This window comes from Ahaetulla prasina, chromosome 12 (assembly GCF_028640845.1).
Source record: "Ahaetulla prasina isolate Xishuangbanna chromosome 12, ASM2864084v1, whole genome shotgun sequence".
Classification (NCBI taxonomy): Eukaryota; Metazoa; Chordata; class Lepidosauria; order Squamata; family Colubridae; genus Ahaetulla; species Ahaetulla prasina.
The window spans coordinates 9,599,871-9,616,359 of NC_080550.1; the positions used below are offsets into that span (position 1 = coordinate 9,599,871).

The 16,489-nt window shown below is 43.1% G+C and overlaps 1 long non-coding RNA gene across 1 annotated transcript in view; it reads right to left on the bottom strand.

Moving 5' to 3' along the window:
• LOC131184085 (uncharacterized) overlaps positions 1–10,333 on the bottom strand; it is a 36,364-nt gene extending 26,031 nt beyond the window's left edge. Inside the window, exon 1 of the long non-coding RNA XR_009151913.1 lies at positions 7,536–10,333. This is a non-coding gene — a long non-coding RNA (uncharacterized LOC131184085). The remainder of the gene's footprint in view (positions 1–7,535) is intronic.
• Between the last annotated feature and the right edge of the window lie 6,156 nt (positions 10,334–16,489).

Below are 16,489 nucleotides of genomic sequence, written 5' to 3' on the forward strand. Positions count from 1 at the left end.
GCGCACAGAACGCTGTTACCTTCCCACCAAAGGTGGTCCCTATTTTTTCTACTTGCATTTTTACGTGCTTTCGAAACTGCTAGGTTGGCAGAAGCTGGGACTAGTAACGGGAGCTCACCCCATTACATGGCAGCACTAGGGATTCGAACCGCCGAACTGCCGACCTTTCGATCAACAAGCTCAGCTGTCTTAGCCGCTGAGCCACCGCATCCCTTTTGTCCTTGAGTTACAACCACAATTGAGCCCAGAATTTCCGTTGTTAAATGTGACATTTGTTCAGTGAGTTTTGACCCCACTTTATGGCTTGTCTTGCCACCGTTGTTAAGTGAAGCACTGCCATTGATAAGGTAGTAACCCGGTTGCTAAGTGAATCTGGCTTCCCTGTTGGCTTTGCTTGTCAGAAAGTCGCAGAAGGGGATCACAATGGTCATAAATATGAAGAGTTGTCAAGCATCTGAATTTTGAGCACATGACCATGGGGCAAAGGTCGTTAAGTGAGAAAAATGGTCATAAATCGCTTTTTTTCAGCGCCATTGTAACTTTTTTTTAATCTTTTTTTAAATTATTTTAATTTTTTTATTTCCATTTTCCAACATCGTATTTATGTACAAACTATTATCCATCATTAATCATTAATTTTTATTTATTACTGATTCAGGCCTGCCCGATTGCCACTTCCTTTCTTCACAACCTCCCTCTCTACCCTCTACTACTTTTTTTTTTTTTTTTTTGGTTTACATTTATATCCCACCCTTCTCCGAAGACTCAGGGCGGCTTACAGTGTGTAAGGCAATAGTCTCATTCTATTTGTATATTTACAAAGTCAACTTATTGCCCCCCCCAACAATCTGGGTCCTCATTTTACCTACCTTATAAAGGATGGAAGGCTGAGTCAACCTTGGACCTGGTGGGACTAGAACCTGCAGTAATTGCAGGCAGCTGTGTTTTAATAACAGGCTTCTTACAGCCTGAGTCACACCGCGGCCCTTTCCCATCCTTCATCTCCTTCACTTTACTACTTCCTCTCCTCCTTCTCCACTCCTCCCTTCTTCCACCCTATCTAATCTTCTTATTCCCCTCCTCCTTCTCAACTCTTTCCTACCTACTTTCTTCCCTCCTTCTACTCCTCTCTCCTTTTCTTTCTGAAATGGCAGTCGAGCAGCCCCAATATCATTTTAAATTTTAATTTCATATCTTCAAACATTACTGTACATTAATAACCAATCCATGTATCATTTTCCCCCCCTTCCCCCCCTCCTCCCCCTTCACCCCCCCCCCGACTTCCCAGAGAAAATACCGGGTATTATGACCAACAATCACAAGCTAAAGTATACAAAATATACATAAACTCCCACCCTCAAAAATTTTAAACTCTAAATCCCCAGCGCCATTGTAACTTTTGAACAGTCTCTAAATGAACTGCTGTAAGCCAAAGATCACCTGTAATTCATTCTTTCTAAATTTCATTATTTTCACATTTTTCTTCTACAGAATGGAAAGTTGACACCTGATTTTTCAATGCCTTTTTTTTTTTTGTTCTTTGGTAGATGAAGGCAAATCTCTGCTGAAGCAATCCTTATGGATTTGCCTTTTCACACTTAAAAGGTGTAGATGTTTCAGATTTAAAGAACAAAGACGTCAGGATCAAATCAACAAGCTGCGTGGCCCTCCCTAAATAGTCTCTGCTAAAATTTCATCCTTTTGTCAATAGATCAGAAGCGAATGCAGGAAATATTGCTCTTTTACAGCGGACGAAAACCCCCACAAGAAATGAGTTGAATGAGGCTATTAACAGATTTTCAATACAAAGCTAATTGATAAAAAAAAAAATCCAGGCAAGATCCAGCTTCTACTGTGGTTTTTTTTTTCTCCAGGCACAAAAAAAAAAAAAGGGAATAATTCAGTTTGTTGTTCCAAATATATTTGATGCATTAATTCAGCATGAAAAGAATGGTTTAATGAAGTCTGAAGAGAATTGCTATCTGCCCTTTGAATGAGTTATCTAAATGCCACTTTATTATGCAGAGCTATGTAAAATAAATTGCATTCCAGCCCTTGTTAAGAAAGGGAAAAGTGTGGGGGGTGGGAAATACTACAAAAAAATCCTTATCACAGCCCTGTGTTTATGCAGAAATGATGTGAAGATCAGGAGATCCGGTGCACTGCTTTGAAGACGTGTGTGAATGTGTGGAAACTTAACACCAATAGCCTCCACGTTGAAAAGCAGATAATTTGACACGGAGATAATTATCATCTTACTTTAAAAAGCGATTAAGTGCAATTATGTTCCGCAAGAAGAGACACGGAACAAAGAAAACAAAATGTAAGGGTGGCATCGTTCAGTCATAGGCTTGGAGTTGGGACCCACAACCTTTTTTAAATGGCTAAGGTATCTTGTCACTGGGTGATATGAAAATACGATAAATAAATAGGCTGATATTTCCTCTGTTCTTTGACGAGGCAGGATGAAGTTCTAGCATCCCTTTCGGAAATAGACTGTTCTGCCTTGATGTTTCCTACAGAGAGGCAGTTTTAGACAGGGGTGAAACGCTCCCGGTTCGGACTGGATCGCGCAATCCGGTAGCGATGGGGGCAGGTAAGTACGGAGAACCGGTAGCAAAAATCCCTGCCCCCTCCCACTGCCCACACCTCGCTGTTCCTCTTCTCTGTCCCTGAAGCTCATGGTAGTGATATAGCTGCAAATGGCTTTAAATGACTGCCGTGGCGCTTCAAAGGGCTGCACTACAGCTGATCAGCACTGTAGGCAGCTAGTAGACCGGTGCCTCCATTTTTAAAGAAGGTAGACCGGTGTGCTCCCAAAAAAAGGCAATTAGTAGACCGGTGCCTCTATTTTTAAAGAAAGTAGACAGGTGCCTCCCAAAAAAGGGCATTTTTTATTTATTTATTTATTTTGTCACAACAGTATACACAAACATTGTCATAGATAAAAACAACACATCATGAATGAAATATATATATATATAAGTAAAAGTATGCAACAGCTATGTTAATTTGATATAATAAAGGGAACAATAGGACAGGAACGGTAGGCACTTTTGTGCTCTTATGCACGCCCCTTAAATTGGTAAACCGGTGCCTCTATTTTTAAAGAAGGTAGACCAGTGCGCTCCCAACTTTTATATACTTTATTATTTTTATTATTTATTATTATTGGCCATGCCCATTCAGTCACCTGATCACCAAGCCACGCCCACCAGGTCACCTGACCACCAAGCCATGCCTACCAATTAAGCCATGCCCACAGAACCGGTAGGGAAAATTTTTAGATTTCACCCCCGGTTTTACAGCAGCGGCGGGTTTCCAATATTCTTACCACCGGTTCGCTGCACGTCTGCACCTTCCACGCCTGTGGCCGGCCTTCCACGCATGTGCTTTGCTCGCTTGTGTGCCTTCCATGCATGCGCCGGGCCTCAAAAACATGGCTAAATAGGACGGCATAGATCCAGGGAGAGTGGGCGGGCCCACCTCCAATCTCCACTATTGGTTTGCTTGAACTGGTACAAACCGGCTGAATACCACTTCTGTTTTACAGGTAGCTCTGGACTTACACCCTTGTGCCGAGCGAATGTCCAAAGTCACAACGGCACCGAAAAGGGGGACTTTTGACCATTTTTCACACTTACAACCATTGCAGCATCCCCAGGGGGGGACGTGATCAAAATTTGGAGGCTTGGCAACTGGCAAGGGTTTATGACGGTTGCAGTGTTCCTGGGTGTGTGTGTGTGTCATGTGATCCCCTTTTGTGACCTTCTGACAAGCCAAGTCAGTGGGGGAGCCAGATTCACTTTGTGGCCATCTTACTGCCGCTGGGATTCACGTAACGGTTGTGGTAAGAAAGGTTGTAACATGGGGCAAAACTCACTTAAACCCTGCCTTGCTTAGCAATAGAAATGTTGGCCTCAGCTGTGGCTGTAAGATGTAGTCTCATCTTTGTAAAATGATCTTGTCCTTTTAAATAAAGGTTGAGATAGTTCCTCCTCCATCTTTTTCATCTTCTTCTTCTCCTTTTTCCCCTCCCCCTCCCCCTCCCCCTCCCCCTCCATCTCCATCTCCTCCTCCATCTTCATCTTTTCCTCTTTCTGCTCTTTCTCTTCCTCCTTTTTTTTTTCAGCTTCTTCTTCTCCTCTTCCTCCTCCTCATCTTCTTCTCCTCTTCCTCCTTTTCCTCCTCCTCCATCTTCATCTTCTCCTCTTCCTCCTCCTCCTCCAACTTCATCTTCATCTTCTTCTTCTCCTCCTCCTCCTCCTCCTCCTCCTCCTCCTCATCTTCTTCTTCTCCTCCTCCTCCTCCTCTTCATATTCTTCTCCTCTTTCTCCTCTTCCTCCTCCTCCTCCTCCTCCTCCTCTTCCATCTTCATTTTCTCCTCTTCCTCCTCCTCCTCCAACTTCATCTTCATCTTCTTTCCTCTTTCTCCTCTTCCTCCTCCTCCTCCTCCTCCATCTTCATTTTCTTCTCCTCTTCCTCCTCTTCATCTTCTTCTCCTCTTTCTCCTCTTCCTCCTCCTCCTCCTCCATCTTCATCTTCTTCTCCTCTTTTTCCTCTTCCTCCACCATCTTCATCTTCTTCTTCTCTTCCTCCTCTTCCTCCTCCTGTTTTCTTCTTCCTTCTTCCAGCTTCTCATGCAGAGCCTAAACAGATTGCTATTTCTGCAACTGGTTGAAATGCAGCCCAAGGATATTCAAAACTGGGCCAAGGGCCGCCATCATCCTTTCAGCTGGAGGTTACTCACTCCATGATCTACCCTTATTGAATGTGATTCTTCAGGGTTTCAGATAGGCGTCTTTCCCAGTCCTAACACACCCTGGAGAAGCTGTCCTCCATGACCGAACAATGATCAATCGGGGATGCGTAACAAAACAGAGGAAGGAAGCTTTTCCTTCCTGACTTTTGAATTGAATTCAGAAAGCCAGAAAAGTACAAAAGGTCTTTTCTGATGCTTTGTCCAGTAGCTCTGTTGGCAGCGATACCTTCTTGGCATCGTGGCCTCCATTGGGCAAAGAAAAACCAGCTTATTGTTTTCATTTTTTTTCCTTTTCTGAATTATTCTAGCTCTCCAGCACCGCTTTCCCACTCCCCTAGTTTAACAACCTTTTATTTGTATCCCTTGTTTTTTTTTAACAAAATGGGCTTGGGCTGCGGCTTATTATTCATCTGCGGTTCTCAGATATAATTTATTATTTGATATTTTCTTCCCTCGCCCCTTTTCCCTCTCCTCACAAGTAACGTGAAGCTCTTGGCACTCACCGGCTGTTGGAAAGTGATTTTTTTGTCATGCGACACCAAAGGAAGTGTACTGCAATGGATGAACAATATGCATTTACTGTGATAGATGCATTGCTCCGCAGAGGTTCTCCGGGGGCTGTCAGTGACAGAGCACATCGCGTCCCACATCCAGCCTCTCCTTCTTTGGTTACACGTTGTTCCTGGCACAAGGTCTGGCTTTCTGCTACCTGCGTAGCACTTTCAGGAAGGTGAACGGAATTTGAAAAGAAATGAGAACAGGGAGGAGGAGGATGGGCCCTGAGCAATCAGGATAAATCAGTAGGGCCAAGAGAAAAACAACAAAAGATTCATGTGGAAGGAGCTGCCTGCTCAAGAACTAGAAGAGTCCTCCACTCCTCCACTCGTGACAAAATACCTTATGCCACCAGACTTGAAATTTTGGGCTTAGAAAACTTAGAACTACGCCGCCTTCAGTATGACCTCAGCATAGCTCATAAAATCATCTGCTACCATGTCCTACCTGTCAATGACTACTTCAGCTTCAACCGCAATATTACATGAGCACACAATAGATACAAACTTAAGGTAAACTGCACCAAACTCGATTGCAGAAAATACGACTTTAGCAACAGAGTGGTCAATGCCTGGAATGCACTACCTGACTCTGTGGTTTCATCCCAAAACCCCCAAAGCTTTAACCTTAGACTGTCTACTGTAGACCCCAATTCCTAAGAGGTCTGTAAGGGGCGTGCATAAGAGCATCAGCGTAGCTACCATCCCTGTCCTAATGTTCCCTTTAATTGTATTCATTTTATGTATTCAATTCACGCTTGTACTTATATATCTGTAGTTAGAGAAGTCAACTGTAGGGGAAGGAGTGGCAAAATCTGGGGGAGGAGTCAAAAGAGAGATCACTCTATTTATTTATTTTTTATTTATTTATTTATTTGATTTTTATACCGCCCTTCTCCCGAAGGACTCAGGGTGGTGTACAGGCAGAATAAAACGAACAATACAAAATACAATTAAAATGCAATTTAAAAAACTTATTTAAATTAGCCTGAAAATTTAAAAATTTACCATACACTAAAAAACCCCATTTAAAATTAATAAAATTTGACATTTAAAATTCAATTTAAGCCAGCCCCGCGCGGATAAAAAGGTGTGTCTTCAGTTCGCGGCGGAAAGTCCGAAGGTCAGGTATTTGGCGTAAACCTGGGGGAAGCTCGTTCCAGAGTGTGGGAGCCCCCACAGAGAAGGCCCTCCCCCTGGGGGCCGCCAGCCGACATTGTTTGGCGGACGGCACCCTGAGAAGTCCCTCTCTGTGAGAGCGTACGGGTCGGTGGGAGGCATGTGGTAACAGCAGGCGGTCCCGTAAGTACCCAGGCCCTAAGCCACTCTAGGATCCCTATGTAACCACAAGCAGTTTAAGTCTCATCTCCCTTGAATTCCATGGTAAAAGGTAAGGGTAAAAGTTCCCCTCGCACATCTGTGCTAGTTGTTCCCAGCTCTAGGGGGTGATGCTCATCTCCGTTTTAAAGCCAAAGAGCCAGCACTGTCCGAAGCTGTCTCCGTGATCATGTGGCCAGCATGACTCAATGCCAAAGGCGCACGGAACGCTATTACCCTGCCACCAAAGGTGGTCCCTATTTTGCATTTTTTATGTGCTTTCAAACTGCTAGCTTGGCAGAAGCTGGGACAAGTAACGGGAACTCACCCCGTTACGTGGCACTAGGGATTCGAACCGCTGAACTTCCGACCTTTCGATCGACAAACTCAGCGTCTTAACCACTGAGCCACCACGTCCCTGAATTCCATGGATCTTTATCTAATTCCAAGCAGGTGCTAACTATTAACTGAGAAGATTCTAGTGCAGGGGTGTCAAACGTGAGGTCCAGGGGCCGGATCTGGCCTGTGGGGTGCTTAGATCCAGCCAGTGGGGCCACCCTGGAAACAGTGAAAGACTGTCCTGCTGTGCCTCTGCCGGTGAAAACAGAACTAGGGAGGGCTGCAGACGGCCTTCCTGAGCTCTGTTTTCACCGGCAGAGGGATGCAGGAGGCCGTTACAGCAGAAAACGGAACTCGGGAGTCTGTTTGTGCTGGCAGAGCGCTCGGGCCACCACAGGCACCGCCAATATGAATGACATTGAGATGGCCATGCCCACCTCAGCCACGCCAACATAGGCCTCCCCAAGGTCAACACAACCCTGGTGAGGCCCTCAATGGAATCGAGTTTGACACCCCTGTTCTAGTGCATAGGCTTTTTAGCAATAAAACAGTTTTAATTGTACCTTCCTTGTGGACCTGGTCTTTCGCCGCCTGGCATCCGCTGACACAACTTGATCCCTGGATTTCTGTTTTTCTATTCCAGTCTGAAAAATAAATAAATGACAGTTTAATTATTCCTTGCCAGATTTAAAAAAGAAAAAAGAAAGAAAGCCAGCAGCCAGTCTCTGTTCTTGGCTGGTAATTGGCAATCAGCCTCAGAAAATAAGTTAGTCGGTCTGATGGTTGTTAGAAAGCAGGGAGGAAGTGGCTGACTTGTTTTTTCACTAGCAAACAATAGATTATCTGTCTGAGCATAGGCAGTGATGTCACTCTTTAAGATCCAGGCTGCAACAGTATCGGGACAAGGCATGTAAAGGAGAGACTTGTGGAATGACATCACTGCAGGACGGGGCTTCCCATATCTTTTTTATTATTGTTGTTGTTTTAAACCCACTTTTATTCCTTTATTAGTAACTCAAACATTCCTAATATTCCTTCCTCCCACTATTTTCCCCACAACAACCCTGTCCAGGGGTAGGCTTTAAAATTTTTAGCAAGGGGTTCTCTGCCTGGTTGCTAGGTGGGCGTGGCCATGGTGGGCGTGGCCTAGTCGGCCTCCTGCACCATGGCGGGGGGGGGGTATTTTTGCCCTCCCCGGGCTCCAGAGGCTTTTCTCAAGCCTCTGGGAGAGTGAAAATGGCCTCCCCAGACTCCAGAGGCCCTGGGGCTTCCCGAATTTCCGGTAGGCCCGTTTTTCACCCTCCCTGAGCCTCTGCACACACTCTGCACTTACCTGCATCCAAAACGGGCTGCATGGGGACTCTTGGGAGGGGCAAGGCCCTCATCCCTCCATCCTCAGTGGAGGGATTCAAGTAATTTAACAATCAATTCTCTGCCCTAATGATTTCTTCCAACAACCAGTTTGCCAAACTGCTCAGAAAGTTAACAACCGGTTCTCCCAAACTGGCTGAATCCCACCACTGGTTGTACTGACAGATCTAAGGTCACCCAGCCAGATTTCATGCCTAAAGTAGAATTAGATCTCACCGTCACCTGCTGAATGGCCCAAACTTATCCAGCAGGCTTTCATGCCTAAGACAAAGACTAGAATTCACCATCTCCTGGTTTCTAGCCTGAAGCCTTCACCACTGGACCAAACTTCTTAGGTCTGCTTTTTAAATATCTCGTGTGCTTTGCTAGGCTTTAGAAAGGCCATGAAAATCTGAGCTTTTAAGCAGATATTAGGGGTAAAAATGTGAACTGTTCCCTCTTAATTTGGAGGAGAGGGAGGCTGGACTGAAGCAGTGTCCTTTCCTTTATCTCTGGCACCAAACTGTGTTGCATGGTGCTTATTATAAGATATTGTCAACCGATGCTATCTTGATTTAACCTTATTTACAAAAGTAGAAAGTGTAAGCCGCTCTTGAGTCAGTTATCAACTGGAGTAGCACAGAAGCCCTTTAAATAAGTAAACAAAATCTCCAAAGATCTTCCATTGGTCAAAGCAAGTGCCTTCTGCTTCATATCATATATTTGCTTGAAGACAGGAAGCTGAGGGGGGGGAAAAGCAGATAGGAAGGTAAAGAAGCAATACAAGGCAATGTATCGGTTAGCGATCAGGCTTTTTTTAAGCGTGAGAAAGGAGGTCTGTTCATATGACAATTGTGCAATTCCATTAATAATGTGCAAGGAGTTAAAGGACTGTTAATCCTTCATTGCTATACCTTTCTCTCTTTTTATTTATGAAAGTTGGTCCTGAGATTTTAAGGAACATATGCAGTGGTGGCTTTCACATTTTGTTACCACCGGTTCGCTGCATGTGTGCAGCTTCCACAGCCTTCTGCACATGCACTTTGCTCACCTGTTCGTCTTCCGTGCATGCGCCTGGCCTCAAAACCATGCCTAATTAGGATGGCATACCACTGGGGTATGGGGGCAGACCCACCCGCGATCTCCACTACCGGTTTGCCCAAACCAGTCCGAGTTGGCTGAATACCACCTCTGAATATATGAATGTGATGCCATTACTATTCATGTTTGGAAACTGCAATTAGAAGCAAATAGATCATCACTGAATTAGCCTTTATCGCAGGGGTGGGTTCTACTTATCTTTACTACCGGTTCGCATTGTGCCCACGCACGCACGCTCACTCCGCTTGCATGCGCACATCACTTTTGATGGTGTTCAGGTCAGTGGCAGAGCCTCCTGCTAGTTTTACTACCGGTTCTATAGAACCGGTCCGAACAGGGGGCAACCCACGACTGTGCATTACCCATAACATTTAATTATGTCAGGGTGCACAGACATTTCTATCTCAGCTAATCCCTAAATGAAGAATACATACATGCAGTGAACTGAATATATTTAAATATTTAAAGATATGACACGATGGGATGTTTGCAAGCAAGCAATCCATCTTCCTGTAATTACTGTGGAATTTGCATGTGACAGCTCTTTATGACAAAGGGGCAAAAGTCAAGATGTTGAATTATTCACTTCTTGAAGTACTACTGTCAGAAAGGGATAATATTTGTTAAAACGTTGAATGGAGCGTTGACATTTAAAGCGCTTTCAAGAGAGAAAGATCAGCTGCCCCAGTGACACAAGGTCTTTTGTGGGCATCATCATAGGATTGAAACCTCTGACTTTCCACAACTGGAAATTTGCAGAGTTCTGAATCAATACAGAAGTGCAAATTGCATCAGGCCAGAAACTTCAGCTGGACATATGGAGATCACATGACATAGCATGAAAATCGATAGGGAGCCCTATCATGCAAAAAAATGCCAAAGCACAATTGCTGGTGTATCACACTTTACAAATCTGTAAAATTATTTCAAACAATAAAGCTTGCACCCACCCACCCACCCCACACAAACCTCCAGTTCTTGGTCATTCTTGGGAAATTAGTTCATTTTTCCATGGTCCCAGGGTTAGATGAAATGTATATTTTTCAGTATTTCTCCTGTGCTTCTTATCCCCTCCCACATTTTTTGAGATTGTCTGTGTCACCTCCATTTCCCTGTCAATCTAGCCCAGAAAGAGTTCTAAGGTCGAGTTTGAATGACTTGCATGATAGTTGCTGTATTTTTAGATTTTTACTGATTCCACAAATTTTGCTTGTTTGGTGTCATAGTAAAAGGAGGAGAGGAGAGGAGAGGAGAGGAGAGGAGAGGAGAGGAGAGGAGAGGAGAGGAGAGAGGAGTAGAGTAGAGAGTAGAGTAGAGTAGAGTAGAGTAGAGTAGAGTAGAGTAGAGTAGAGTGTAGAGGAGAGGAGAGGAGAGAGGAGAGAGTAGTAGAGAGTAGAGTAGAGAGTAGAGTAGAGAGTAGAGTAGAATAGAGTAGAGTAGAACAGAATCATAGGGCTGGAAGGGAATTTTGAGCTCTTCTAGTCTAACTTCCTGCCCCTGGAAGGGACCTTATATCATCTCGAACTAATGGATGTCCAATCTTTTCTTGAAAATCTCCAGCAATGGCGCACCCACAACTCTGGGAGGCAAGCTGTTCCATTGATAAATGTTTTTCACTGTCCAGAAATTTCTCCTTAATTCCAGATTGGATCTCTGTTTAAGGATCTCCCACACATTGCTTCTTGTCCTGCCCTCAGGAGCTTTGAAAAATAAGTCAACCTTCTCTTCTCTTAAGCACCCCTCATGTACCGAAAGACAGCTATTGCATCACCCCTAATTCTTCTTCGTCATTACTTTTGAGGCTTTTCATTTTTAAAAAATAGTTTTGAGGCTTTTCATTCTTACCTTTGATACTTTTGAGGCTCCTCTACATTCTGTAAATACACTCTCCGGTGCTTGCAGTTCTGTTGCCATGACCAAGGAAATGTTTTCAGGGTTTCTTTGCATTGGTTAGACTTCCAAAATGCAGTCTTCCCTCATTACCGGGGCCCACACAGCTTATCTTGTATAGCAACGCTTTGGCAAATGATCAAACCTAATCAAATACGTGACCACAGATGACTGGAATCTATACAGTTGTTTCTTGGAATCATGGATCTACACTTGTTTTCTGTCTTATATTAAAAGAAGAGGATGGGCTTGTCTGTTATTTCACTAAGTGCTGGACACAGCATGTGAAGCCGTAAACTCAGCGGCTGGCAGATTTGAAGCAGAGAAAACAAATGTTGATTATCTCGTTGTCTATGCAGACGTCAATTTAATTAGCCTTTGTCCTAAACTCACCCACCAGCAATGGACAGTTATGACCAGATCCGACAAGAAAGATTTATTGATAATGCAAAATTTGGAAAGCACCGTGGAGATGATTTCATTTGACTATTCATTATTACTGTCATTATTATGAGTCTTCGGAGAAGGGCGGTATAAAAATATGAATGAATAAATAAATAAATAAATAAAGTACAGCATCGGGCCACGATGAGTTCTATTGGTATTCGGGAAATTTGGTTGTCACTTAGATTGGATGTGGAATGATGTGTTGTGAATGTGGCTAGATTCGGCGCAGCAGCACCAGGGATTCATCGGAAACACATGTCTAAGGTAAAGGCAAAGGTTTCCCTCGCACATATGTGCTAGTCGTTCTCAACTCTAGGGGGAGGTGTTCATCTCCGTTTTAAAGCCGAAAATCTAGCGCTGTCTGAATACGTCTCTGTGGTCATGTAGCCAGCATGACTTAATGACAAAGGCACATAGAACGCTGTTACCTTCCCACCAAAGGTGGTCCCTATTTTTCTACTTGCAGTTTTTACGTGCTTTTGAACTGCTAGGTTGGCAGAAGCTGGGACAAGGAACTGGCGCTCATCCCATTACGTGGCACTAGGGATTTGAACTGCTAAACTGCTGACCTTTCGATTGACAAGCTCAGCATCTTAGCCCCTAAGCCACCACGTCCCTGCGGACCATATATCCACCACAGTTAAGTTTTATATCAAATGTGGCAAATCCTTTGCACTGCTTATTCCTTTTCCTTTTAGTATTAAACTGACAATGGGTCACAGTTTATGGATTGTAATTTTAGTATAGTCAGACCATGTATAATTGACAGACTGGATTTTATCATAGTTTTAGTTGCTATTTATTATTTTATACTAGAATTTTTAATTGCATATTTACAGAGTGTTTTTATTTATTCTGGTCTCTGGTCTATTGCTGTAATAAATTGAATTGAATTGTGTTGTGAATGGTCTTCTATTGATCATCAGGCCTTATTGTTATCAGGAACTACATGATTACTGCATGAAGAGCTGAGGTAGCGCAGTGGTGAGAGCATTAAAAGTCATATAATATTATTTTTCTTCCCCTGCTCTCCCTAAAGGGAGACACTAAGAATCACAGAAAATTATTTTCTGCAATTTAAATTTGGGTTAATACGTTAGTTGGAGAAGCCTAAATTGAAGCTTTTTTTTTTTAAGAATTGTTTTAGAAATCACTGGTAGAATTTCAAGTCAACAGATAATTACTCTGAAATTATTTGTTTGGGAGTAAGCATAAGGGATAAAAAGATATGAATCATATGTTTGGGAGACTACAATGTAATTGTACATCTTGGTCCTGATTTTCTAATTGTGTATTTTTTTCCAAAGCCTGAGTTTATTAGAGTAAGCCCATATAGATCAACTATTTGGAAGACATTGGTTTACACATACAGTATACAAATAAAATGGGGAGAGAGGAAGGAAGGAAGGAAGGAAGGAAGGAAGGAAGGAAGGAAGGAAGGAAGGAAGGAAGGAAGGAAAGAAGGAAGGAAGGAAGGAAGGAAGGAAGGAAGGAAGGAAGGAGGGAGGGAGGGAGGGAGGGAAGGAAGGAAGGAAGGAGGGAAAGAAGGAGGGAAAGGAGGAGGGAGGGAGGGAGGGAGGGAGGGAGGGAGGAAGGAAGGAAGGAAGGAAGGAAGGAAGGAAGGAAGGAAGGAAGGAAGACCAATCCAAGAACTGAACAAACTGGAGTAGGGAATATTTGGGGTATCTTAGAGAAAGATACTAAATGATTTTAATAGTTCAGTAAAATGGGCTGAAAATAACATATTAAAATTTAACAGAGACACATATAAAGGGAAAAAAAGGGGACAATCTTAAGAGGGGAAATATTTGAATTAATAATAATAAATGTGTAATGGATCCTTGAATTGTAATTGTTCACACACTAAAAGTGAGATAAAAAGCCAGATAATTTAGGGGAGGAAGCAATCCCATTCCATGCTTGAAATTCAGCATATTATTGTGAATTGTTTCCTTTGTCTATCATTTCAACATTTGAATTTCGGAATGCATTAAAGGTTTGAGAATAAAGCGATAGCATGATAAATTGAAGAAGATCAGAGAATGGCATATATAATTAAGGAGCATGTTATAGAGATGTTGATATAAAGTAATAATCAATATTCCAAAGAAAGATCTTAGTAGCTTGTGGTCCAGCAGAAACCTCCTCCTGATACTGTATGTGTTGCTGAAGAAACACTGAAAGGCGTTTTTCAGGACAGCAGTGACTTAAGACAAGTGAATGACAAGCTAATCTTGTTCTAAATAAAACATGAATTGAGAATAATGAAGATTGATGTAACATGTTCTCAAAGAAAAAGAAGGAGAAAACTGAACAGATGGAAAATGGGTTGGGGAAAAAAAAAAGCCCACAATCCATTGTCAAAATCATTTTTCTTGCCAGAGCTCAAAAACTTCAAGGCAAAATACCCTCTGAGAATTACTGACAGTTCAAATAGGGCAGAGAGTTTAGAGGCGGAATGCAGAATAAGGGAGTCGGAAAGAGCCATGGAGGTCTTCTAATCCAACCCCCTGCTCAAACAGGATGCCCGATGCCCGTTATGGCGAACCTATGGCACGCATGCAAGAGGTGGCATGCAGAGCCCTCTCTGTGGGCCCGAGCACCATCGCCCCAGCTCAGCCAGCTGGTTGTCGGGTTTCCAAGGCGCGTATGCCTGCTGACCAGCTGGTCATCGAGTTTCCGGCAGTCTGGTGCAGCCATGCATGCGAGCACATGCGCACAGCTTCCAGTTTGGGCATTCTGTTCCTAAAAGTTTCACCATCACTGCCTTATGCCATTTCAGACAAATGGCTATCCAATTTCTTCTTTAAAAGTTTCAGGGAGGGAGCAGCCAACAACTCTTGAGATACAAACCGTAACCCTGGTTAATTGTTCTCTCTCTGTCAGGAAATTTCTCCTTAATTCTAGGTTGGATCTCTCTTTGATAAGTTTCCATCCGCTACCTCTCATCCTACCCTCCAGTGCTTTAGAGAATCGTTCGACCCACTCTTCTCTGTGACACCCCTTCCAATATTGGAAGACTGTTACCATAATCTCCCTTCTTTTCATTAGACCAGACGTACCTAGTTCCTACAACCTTTATCATAGGGTTTAACTTCCGGTCCCCTAATCAAAATAATAGGCTAATCCTTCTTACGGCAGTAATTATCCAAACACGGGTAATTCAAATAGAAAACAGAATAGAATAACAAGAGTTGGAAGGGACCTTGGAGGTCTCCTAGTCCAACCCCCTGCTTAGGCAGGAAACCCCACACCACTTCAGACAAATGGTGATCCAACATCTTATTAAAAACGTCCAGTGTTGGAGTTTTTACAACTTCTGGTAGAAAGTTGTTCCACTGATTAATTACTCTGCCAGGACATTTCTCCTTAGTTCTAGGTTGTTTCTTTCCTTGATTAGTTTCCACCCATTGCTTTTTGTTCTAACCTCAGGTGCTTTGGAGAATAGCTTGACTCCCTCTTCTTTGTGGCAGTTCCTTAGATACTGGAATACTGCAATCATGTCAACCTTAGTCTTTCTTTTCATCAGACCAGACAGACCCAATTCCAGTAACCATTCTTCATGTTTTATTTTTTTATTTTTTTATTATTTACATTTATATCCCGCCCTTCTCCGAAGACTCAGGGCGGCTTACAGTGTGTAAGGCAATAGTCTCATTCTATTTGTATATTTACAAAGTCAACTTATTGCCCCCCCAACAATCTGGGTCCTCATTTTACCTACCTTATAAAGGATGGAAGGCTGAGTCAACCTTGGACCTGGTGGGACTAGAACCTGCAGTAATTGCAGGCAGCTGTGTTTTAATAACAGGCTTCTTACAGCCTGAGCCACACTGCAGCCCTCCAGTCCCCTAACCATCTTTGTTGCTCTTCTCTGCGCTCTTTCTTAAAGTCTCAACATCTTTTTTACATCGTGGCGACCAAAATTGGATGCAGTATTCCAAGTGCGGCTTTACCAAGGCATTATAAAATGTATTATATATATAAATAGTATTCCGGGGAAATGCTAAGGTTCATTAGAATCCTGAAGAAAGCATTGAGAGGACTCAAGAGCAGTGACGAGTTTCAGACAGTGACTGACCAGAGGCTAAACCTCAGTAGCAGGAGGTTATTCCTTATTGTTCCTCATAATTGGAATTCTGTACCATGGTGCCTCTAGTGCTGAGGGACCCTAATTCTAGACAGATCAAAAAAAACAATAACAACCCATCAGCAGAAGTGCTGGTAACAGAGACCATTTGCCATAAATTGTGCTAGTCTTCATTAACAAGCAGGAGGTGAAAGGCAGTAATTAATGCAGAGACAGAAAATGCCTAGCCATGGTGTGGATAACAATGGTCACGAACATCCATTGCTCACATGCGCTTGCTTCTAATGACCAATGTTTTATTATAGCTGCTTATCTGTCAATTGGACAAGACCAAGAAGCCCCAAGGCAGTTTATAAGCTGGTCAGGCCTTGAATACGTTCCTTATATTTATGCAGCCGAATGGTGAAATTTCTCCTGAAGTCTTGCTTTGAAAGGAGGTTTCTCTCTGGGTTTTCATTCATTTACCGAGCAGGTTTGTGCATTAGCCAACTTTTCCCTACTTTGTATTTTTCAGTTACGATGTCGAGAGAGGAAAAGGTGAAGGGCAGAAGGCTTAACAAATGTCCTCGCAGCCGAGGCACTCATGAAGTGCCACTCACTTCAATGACAAAAGTTAATGAAATGGATCTCTATCGCCGA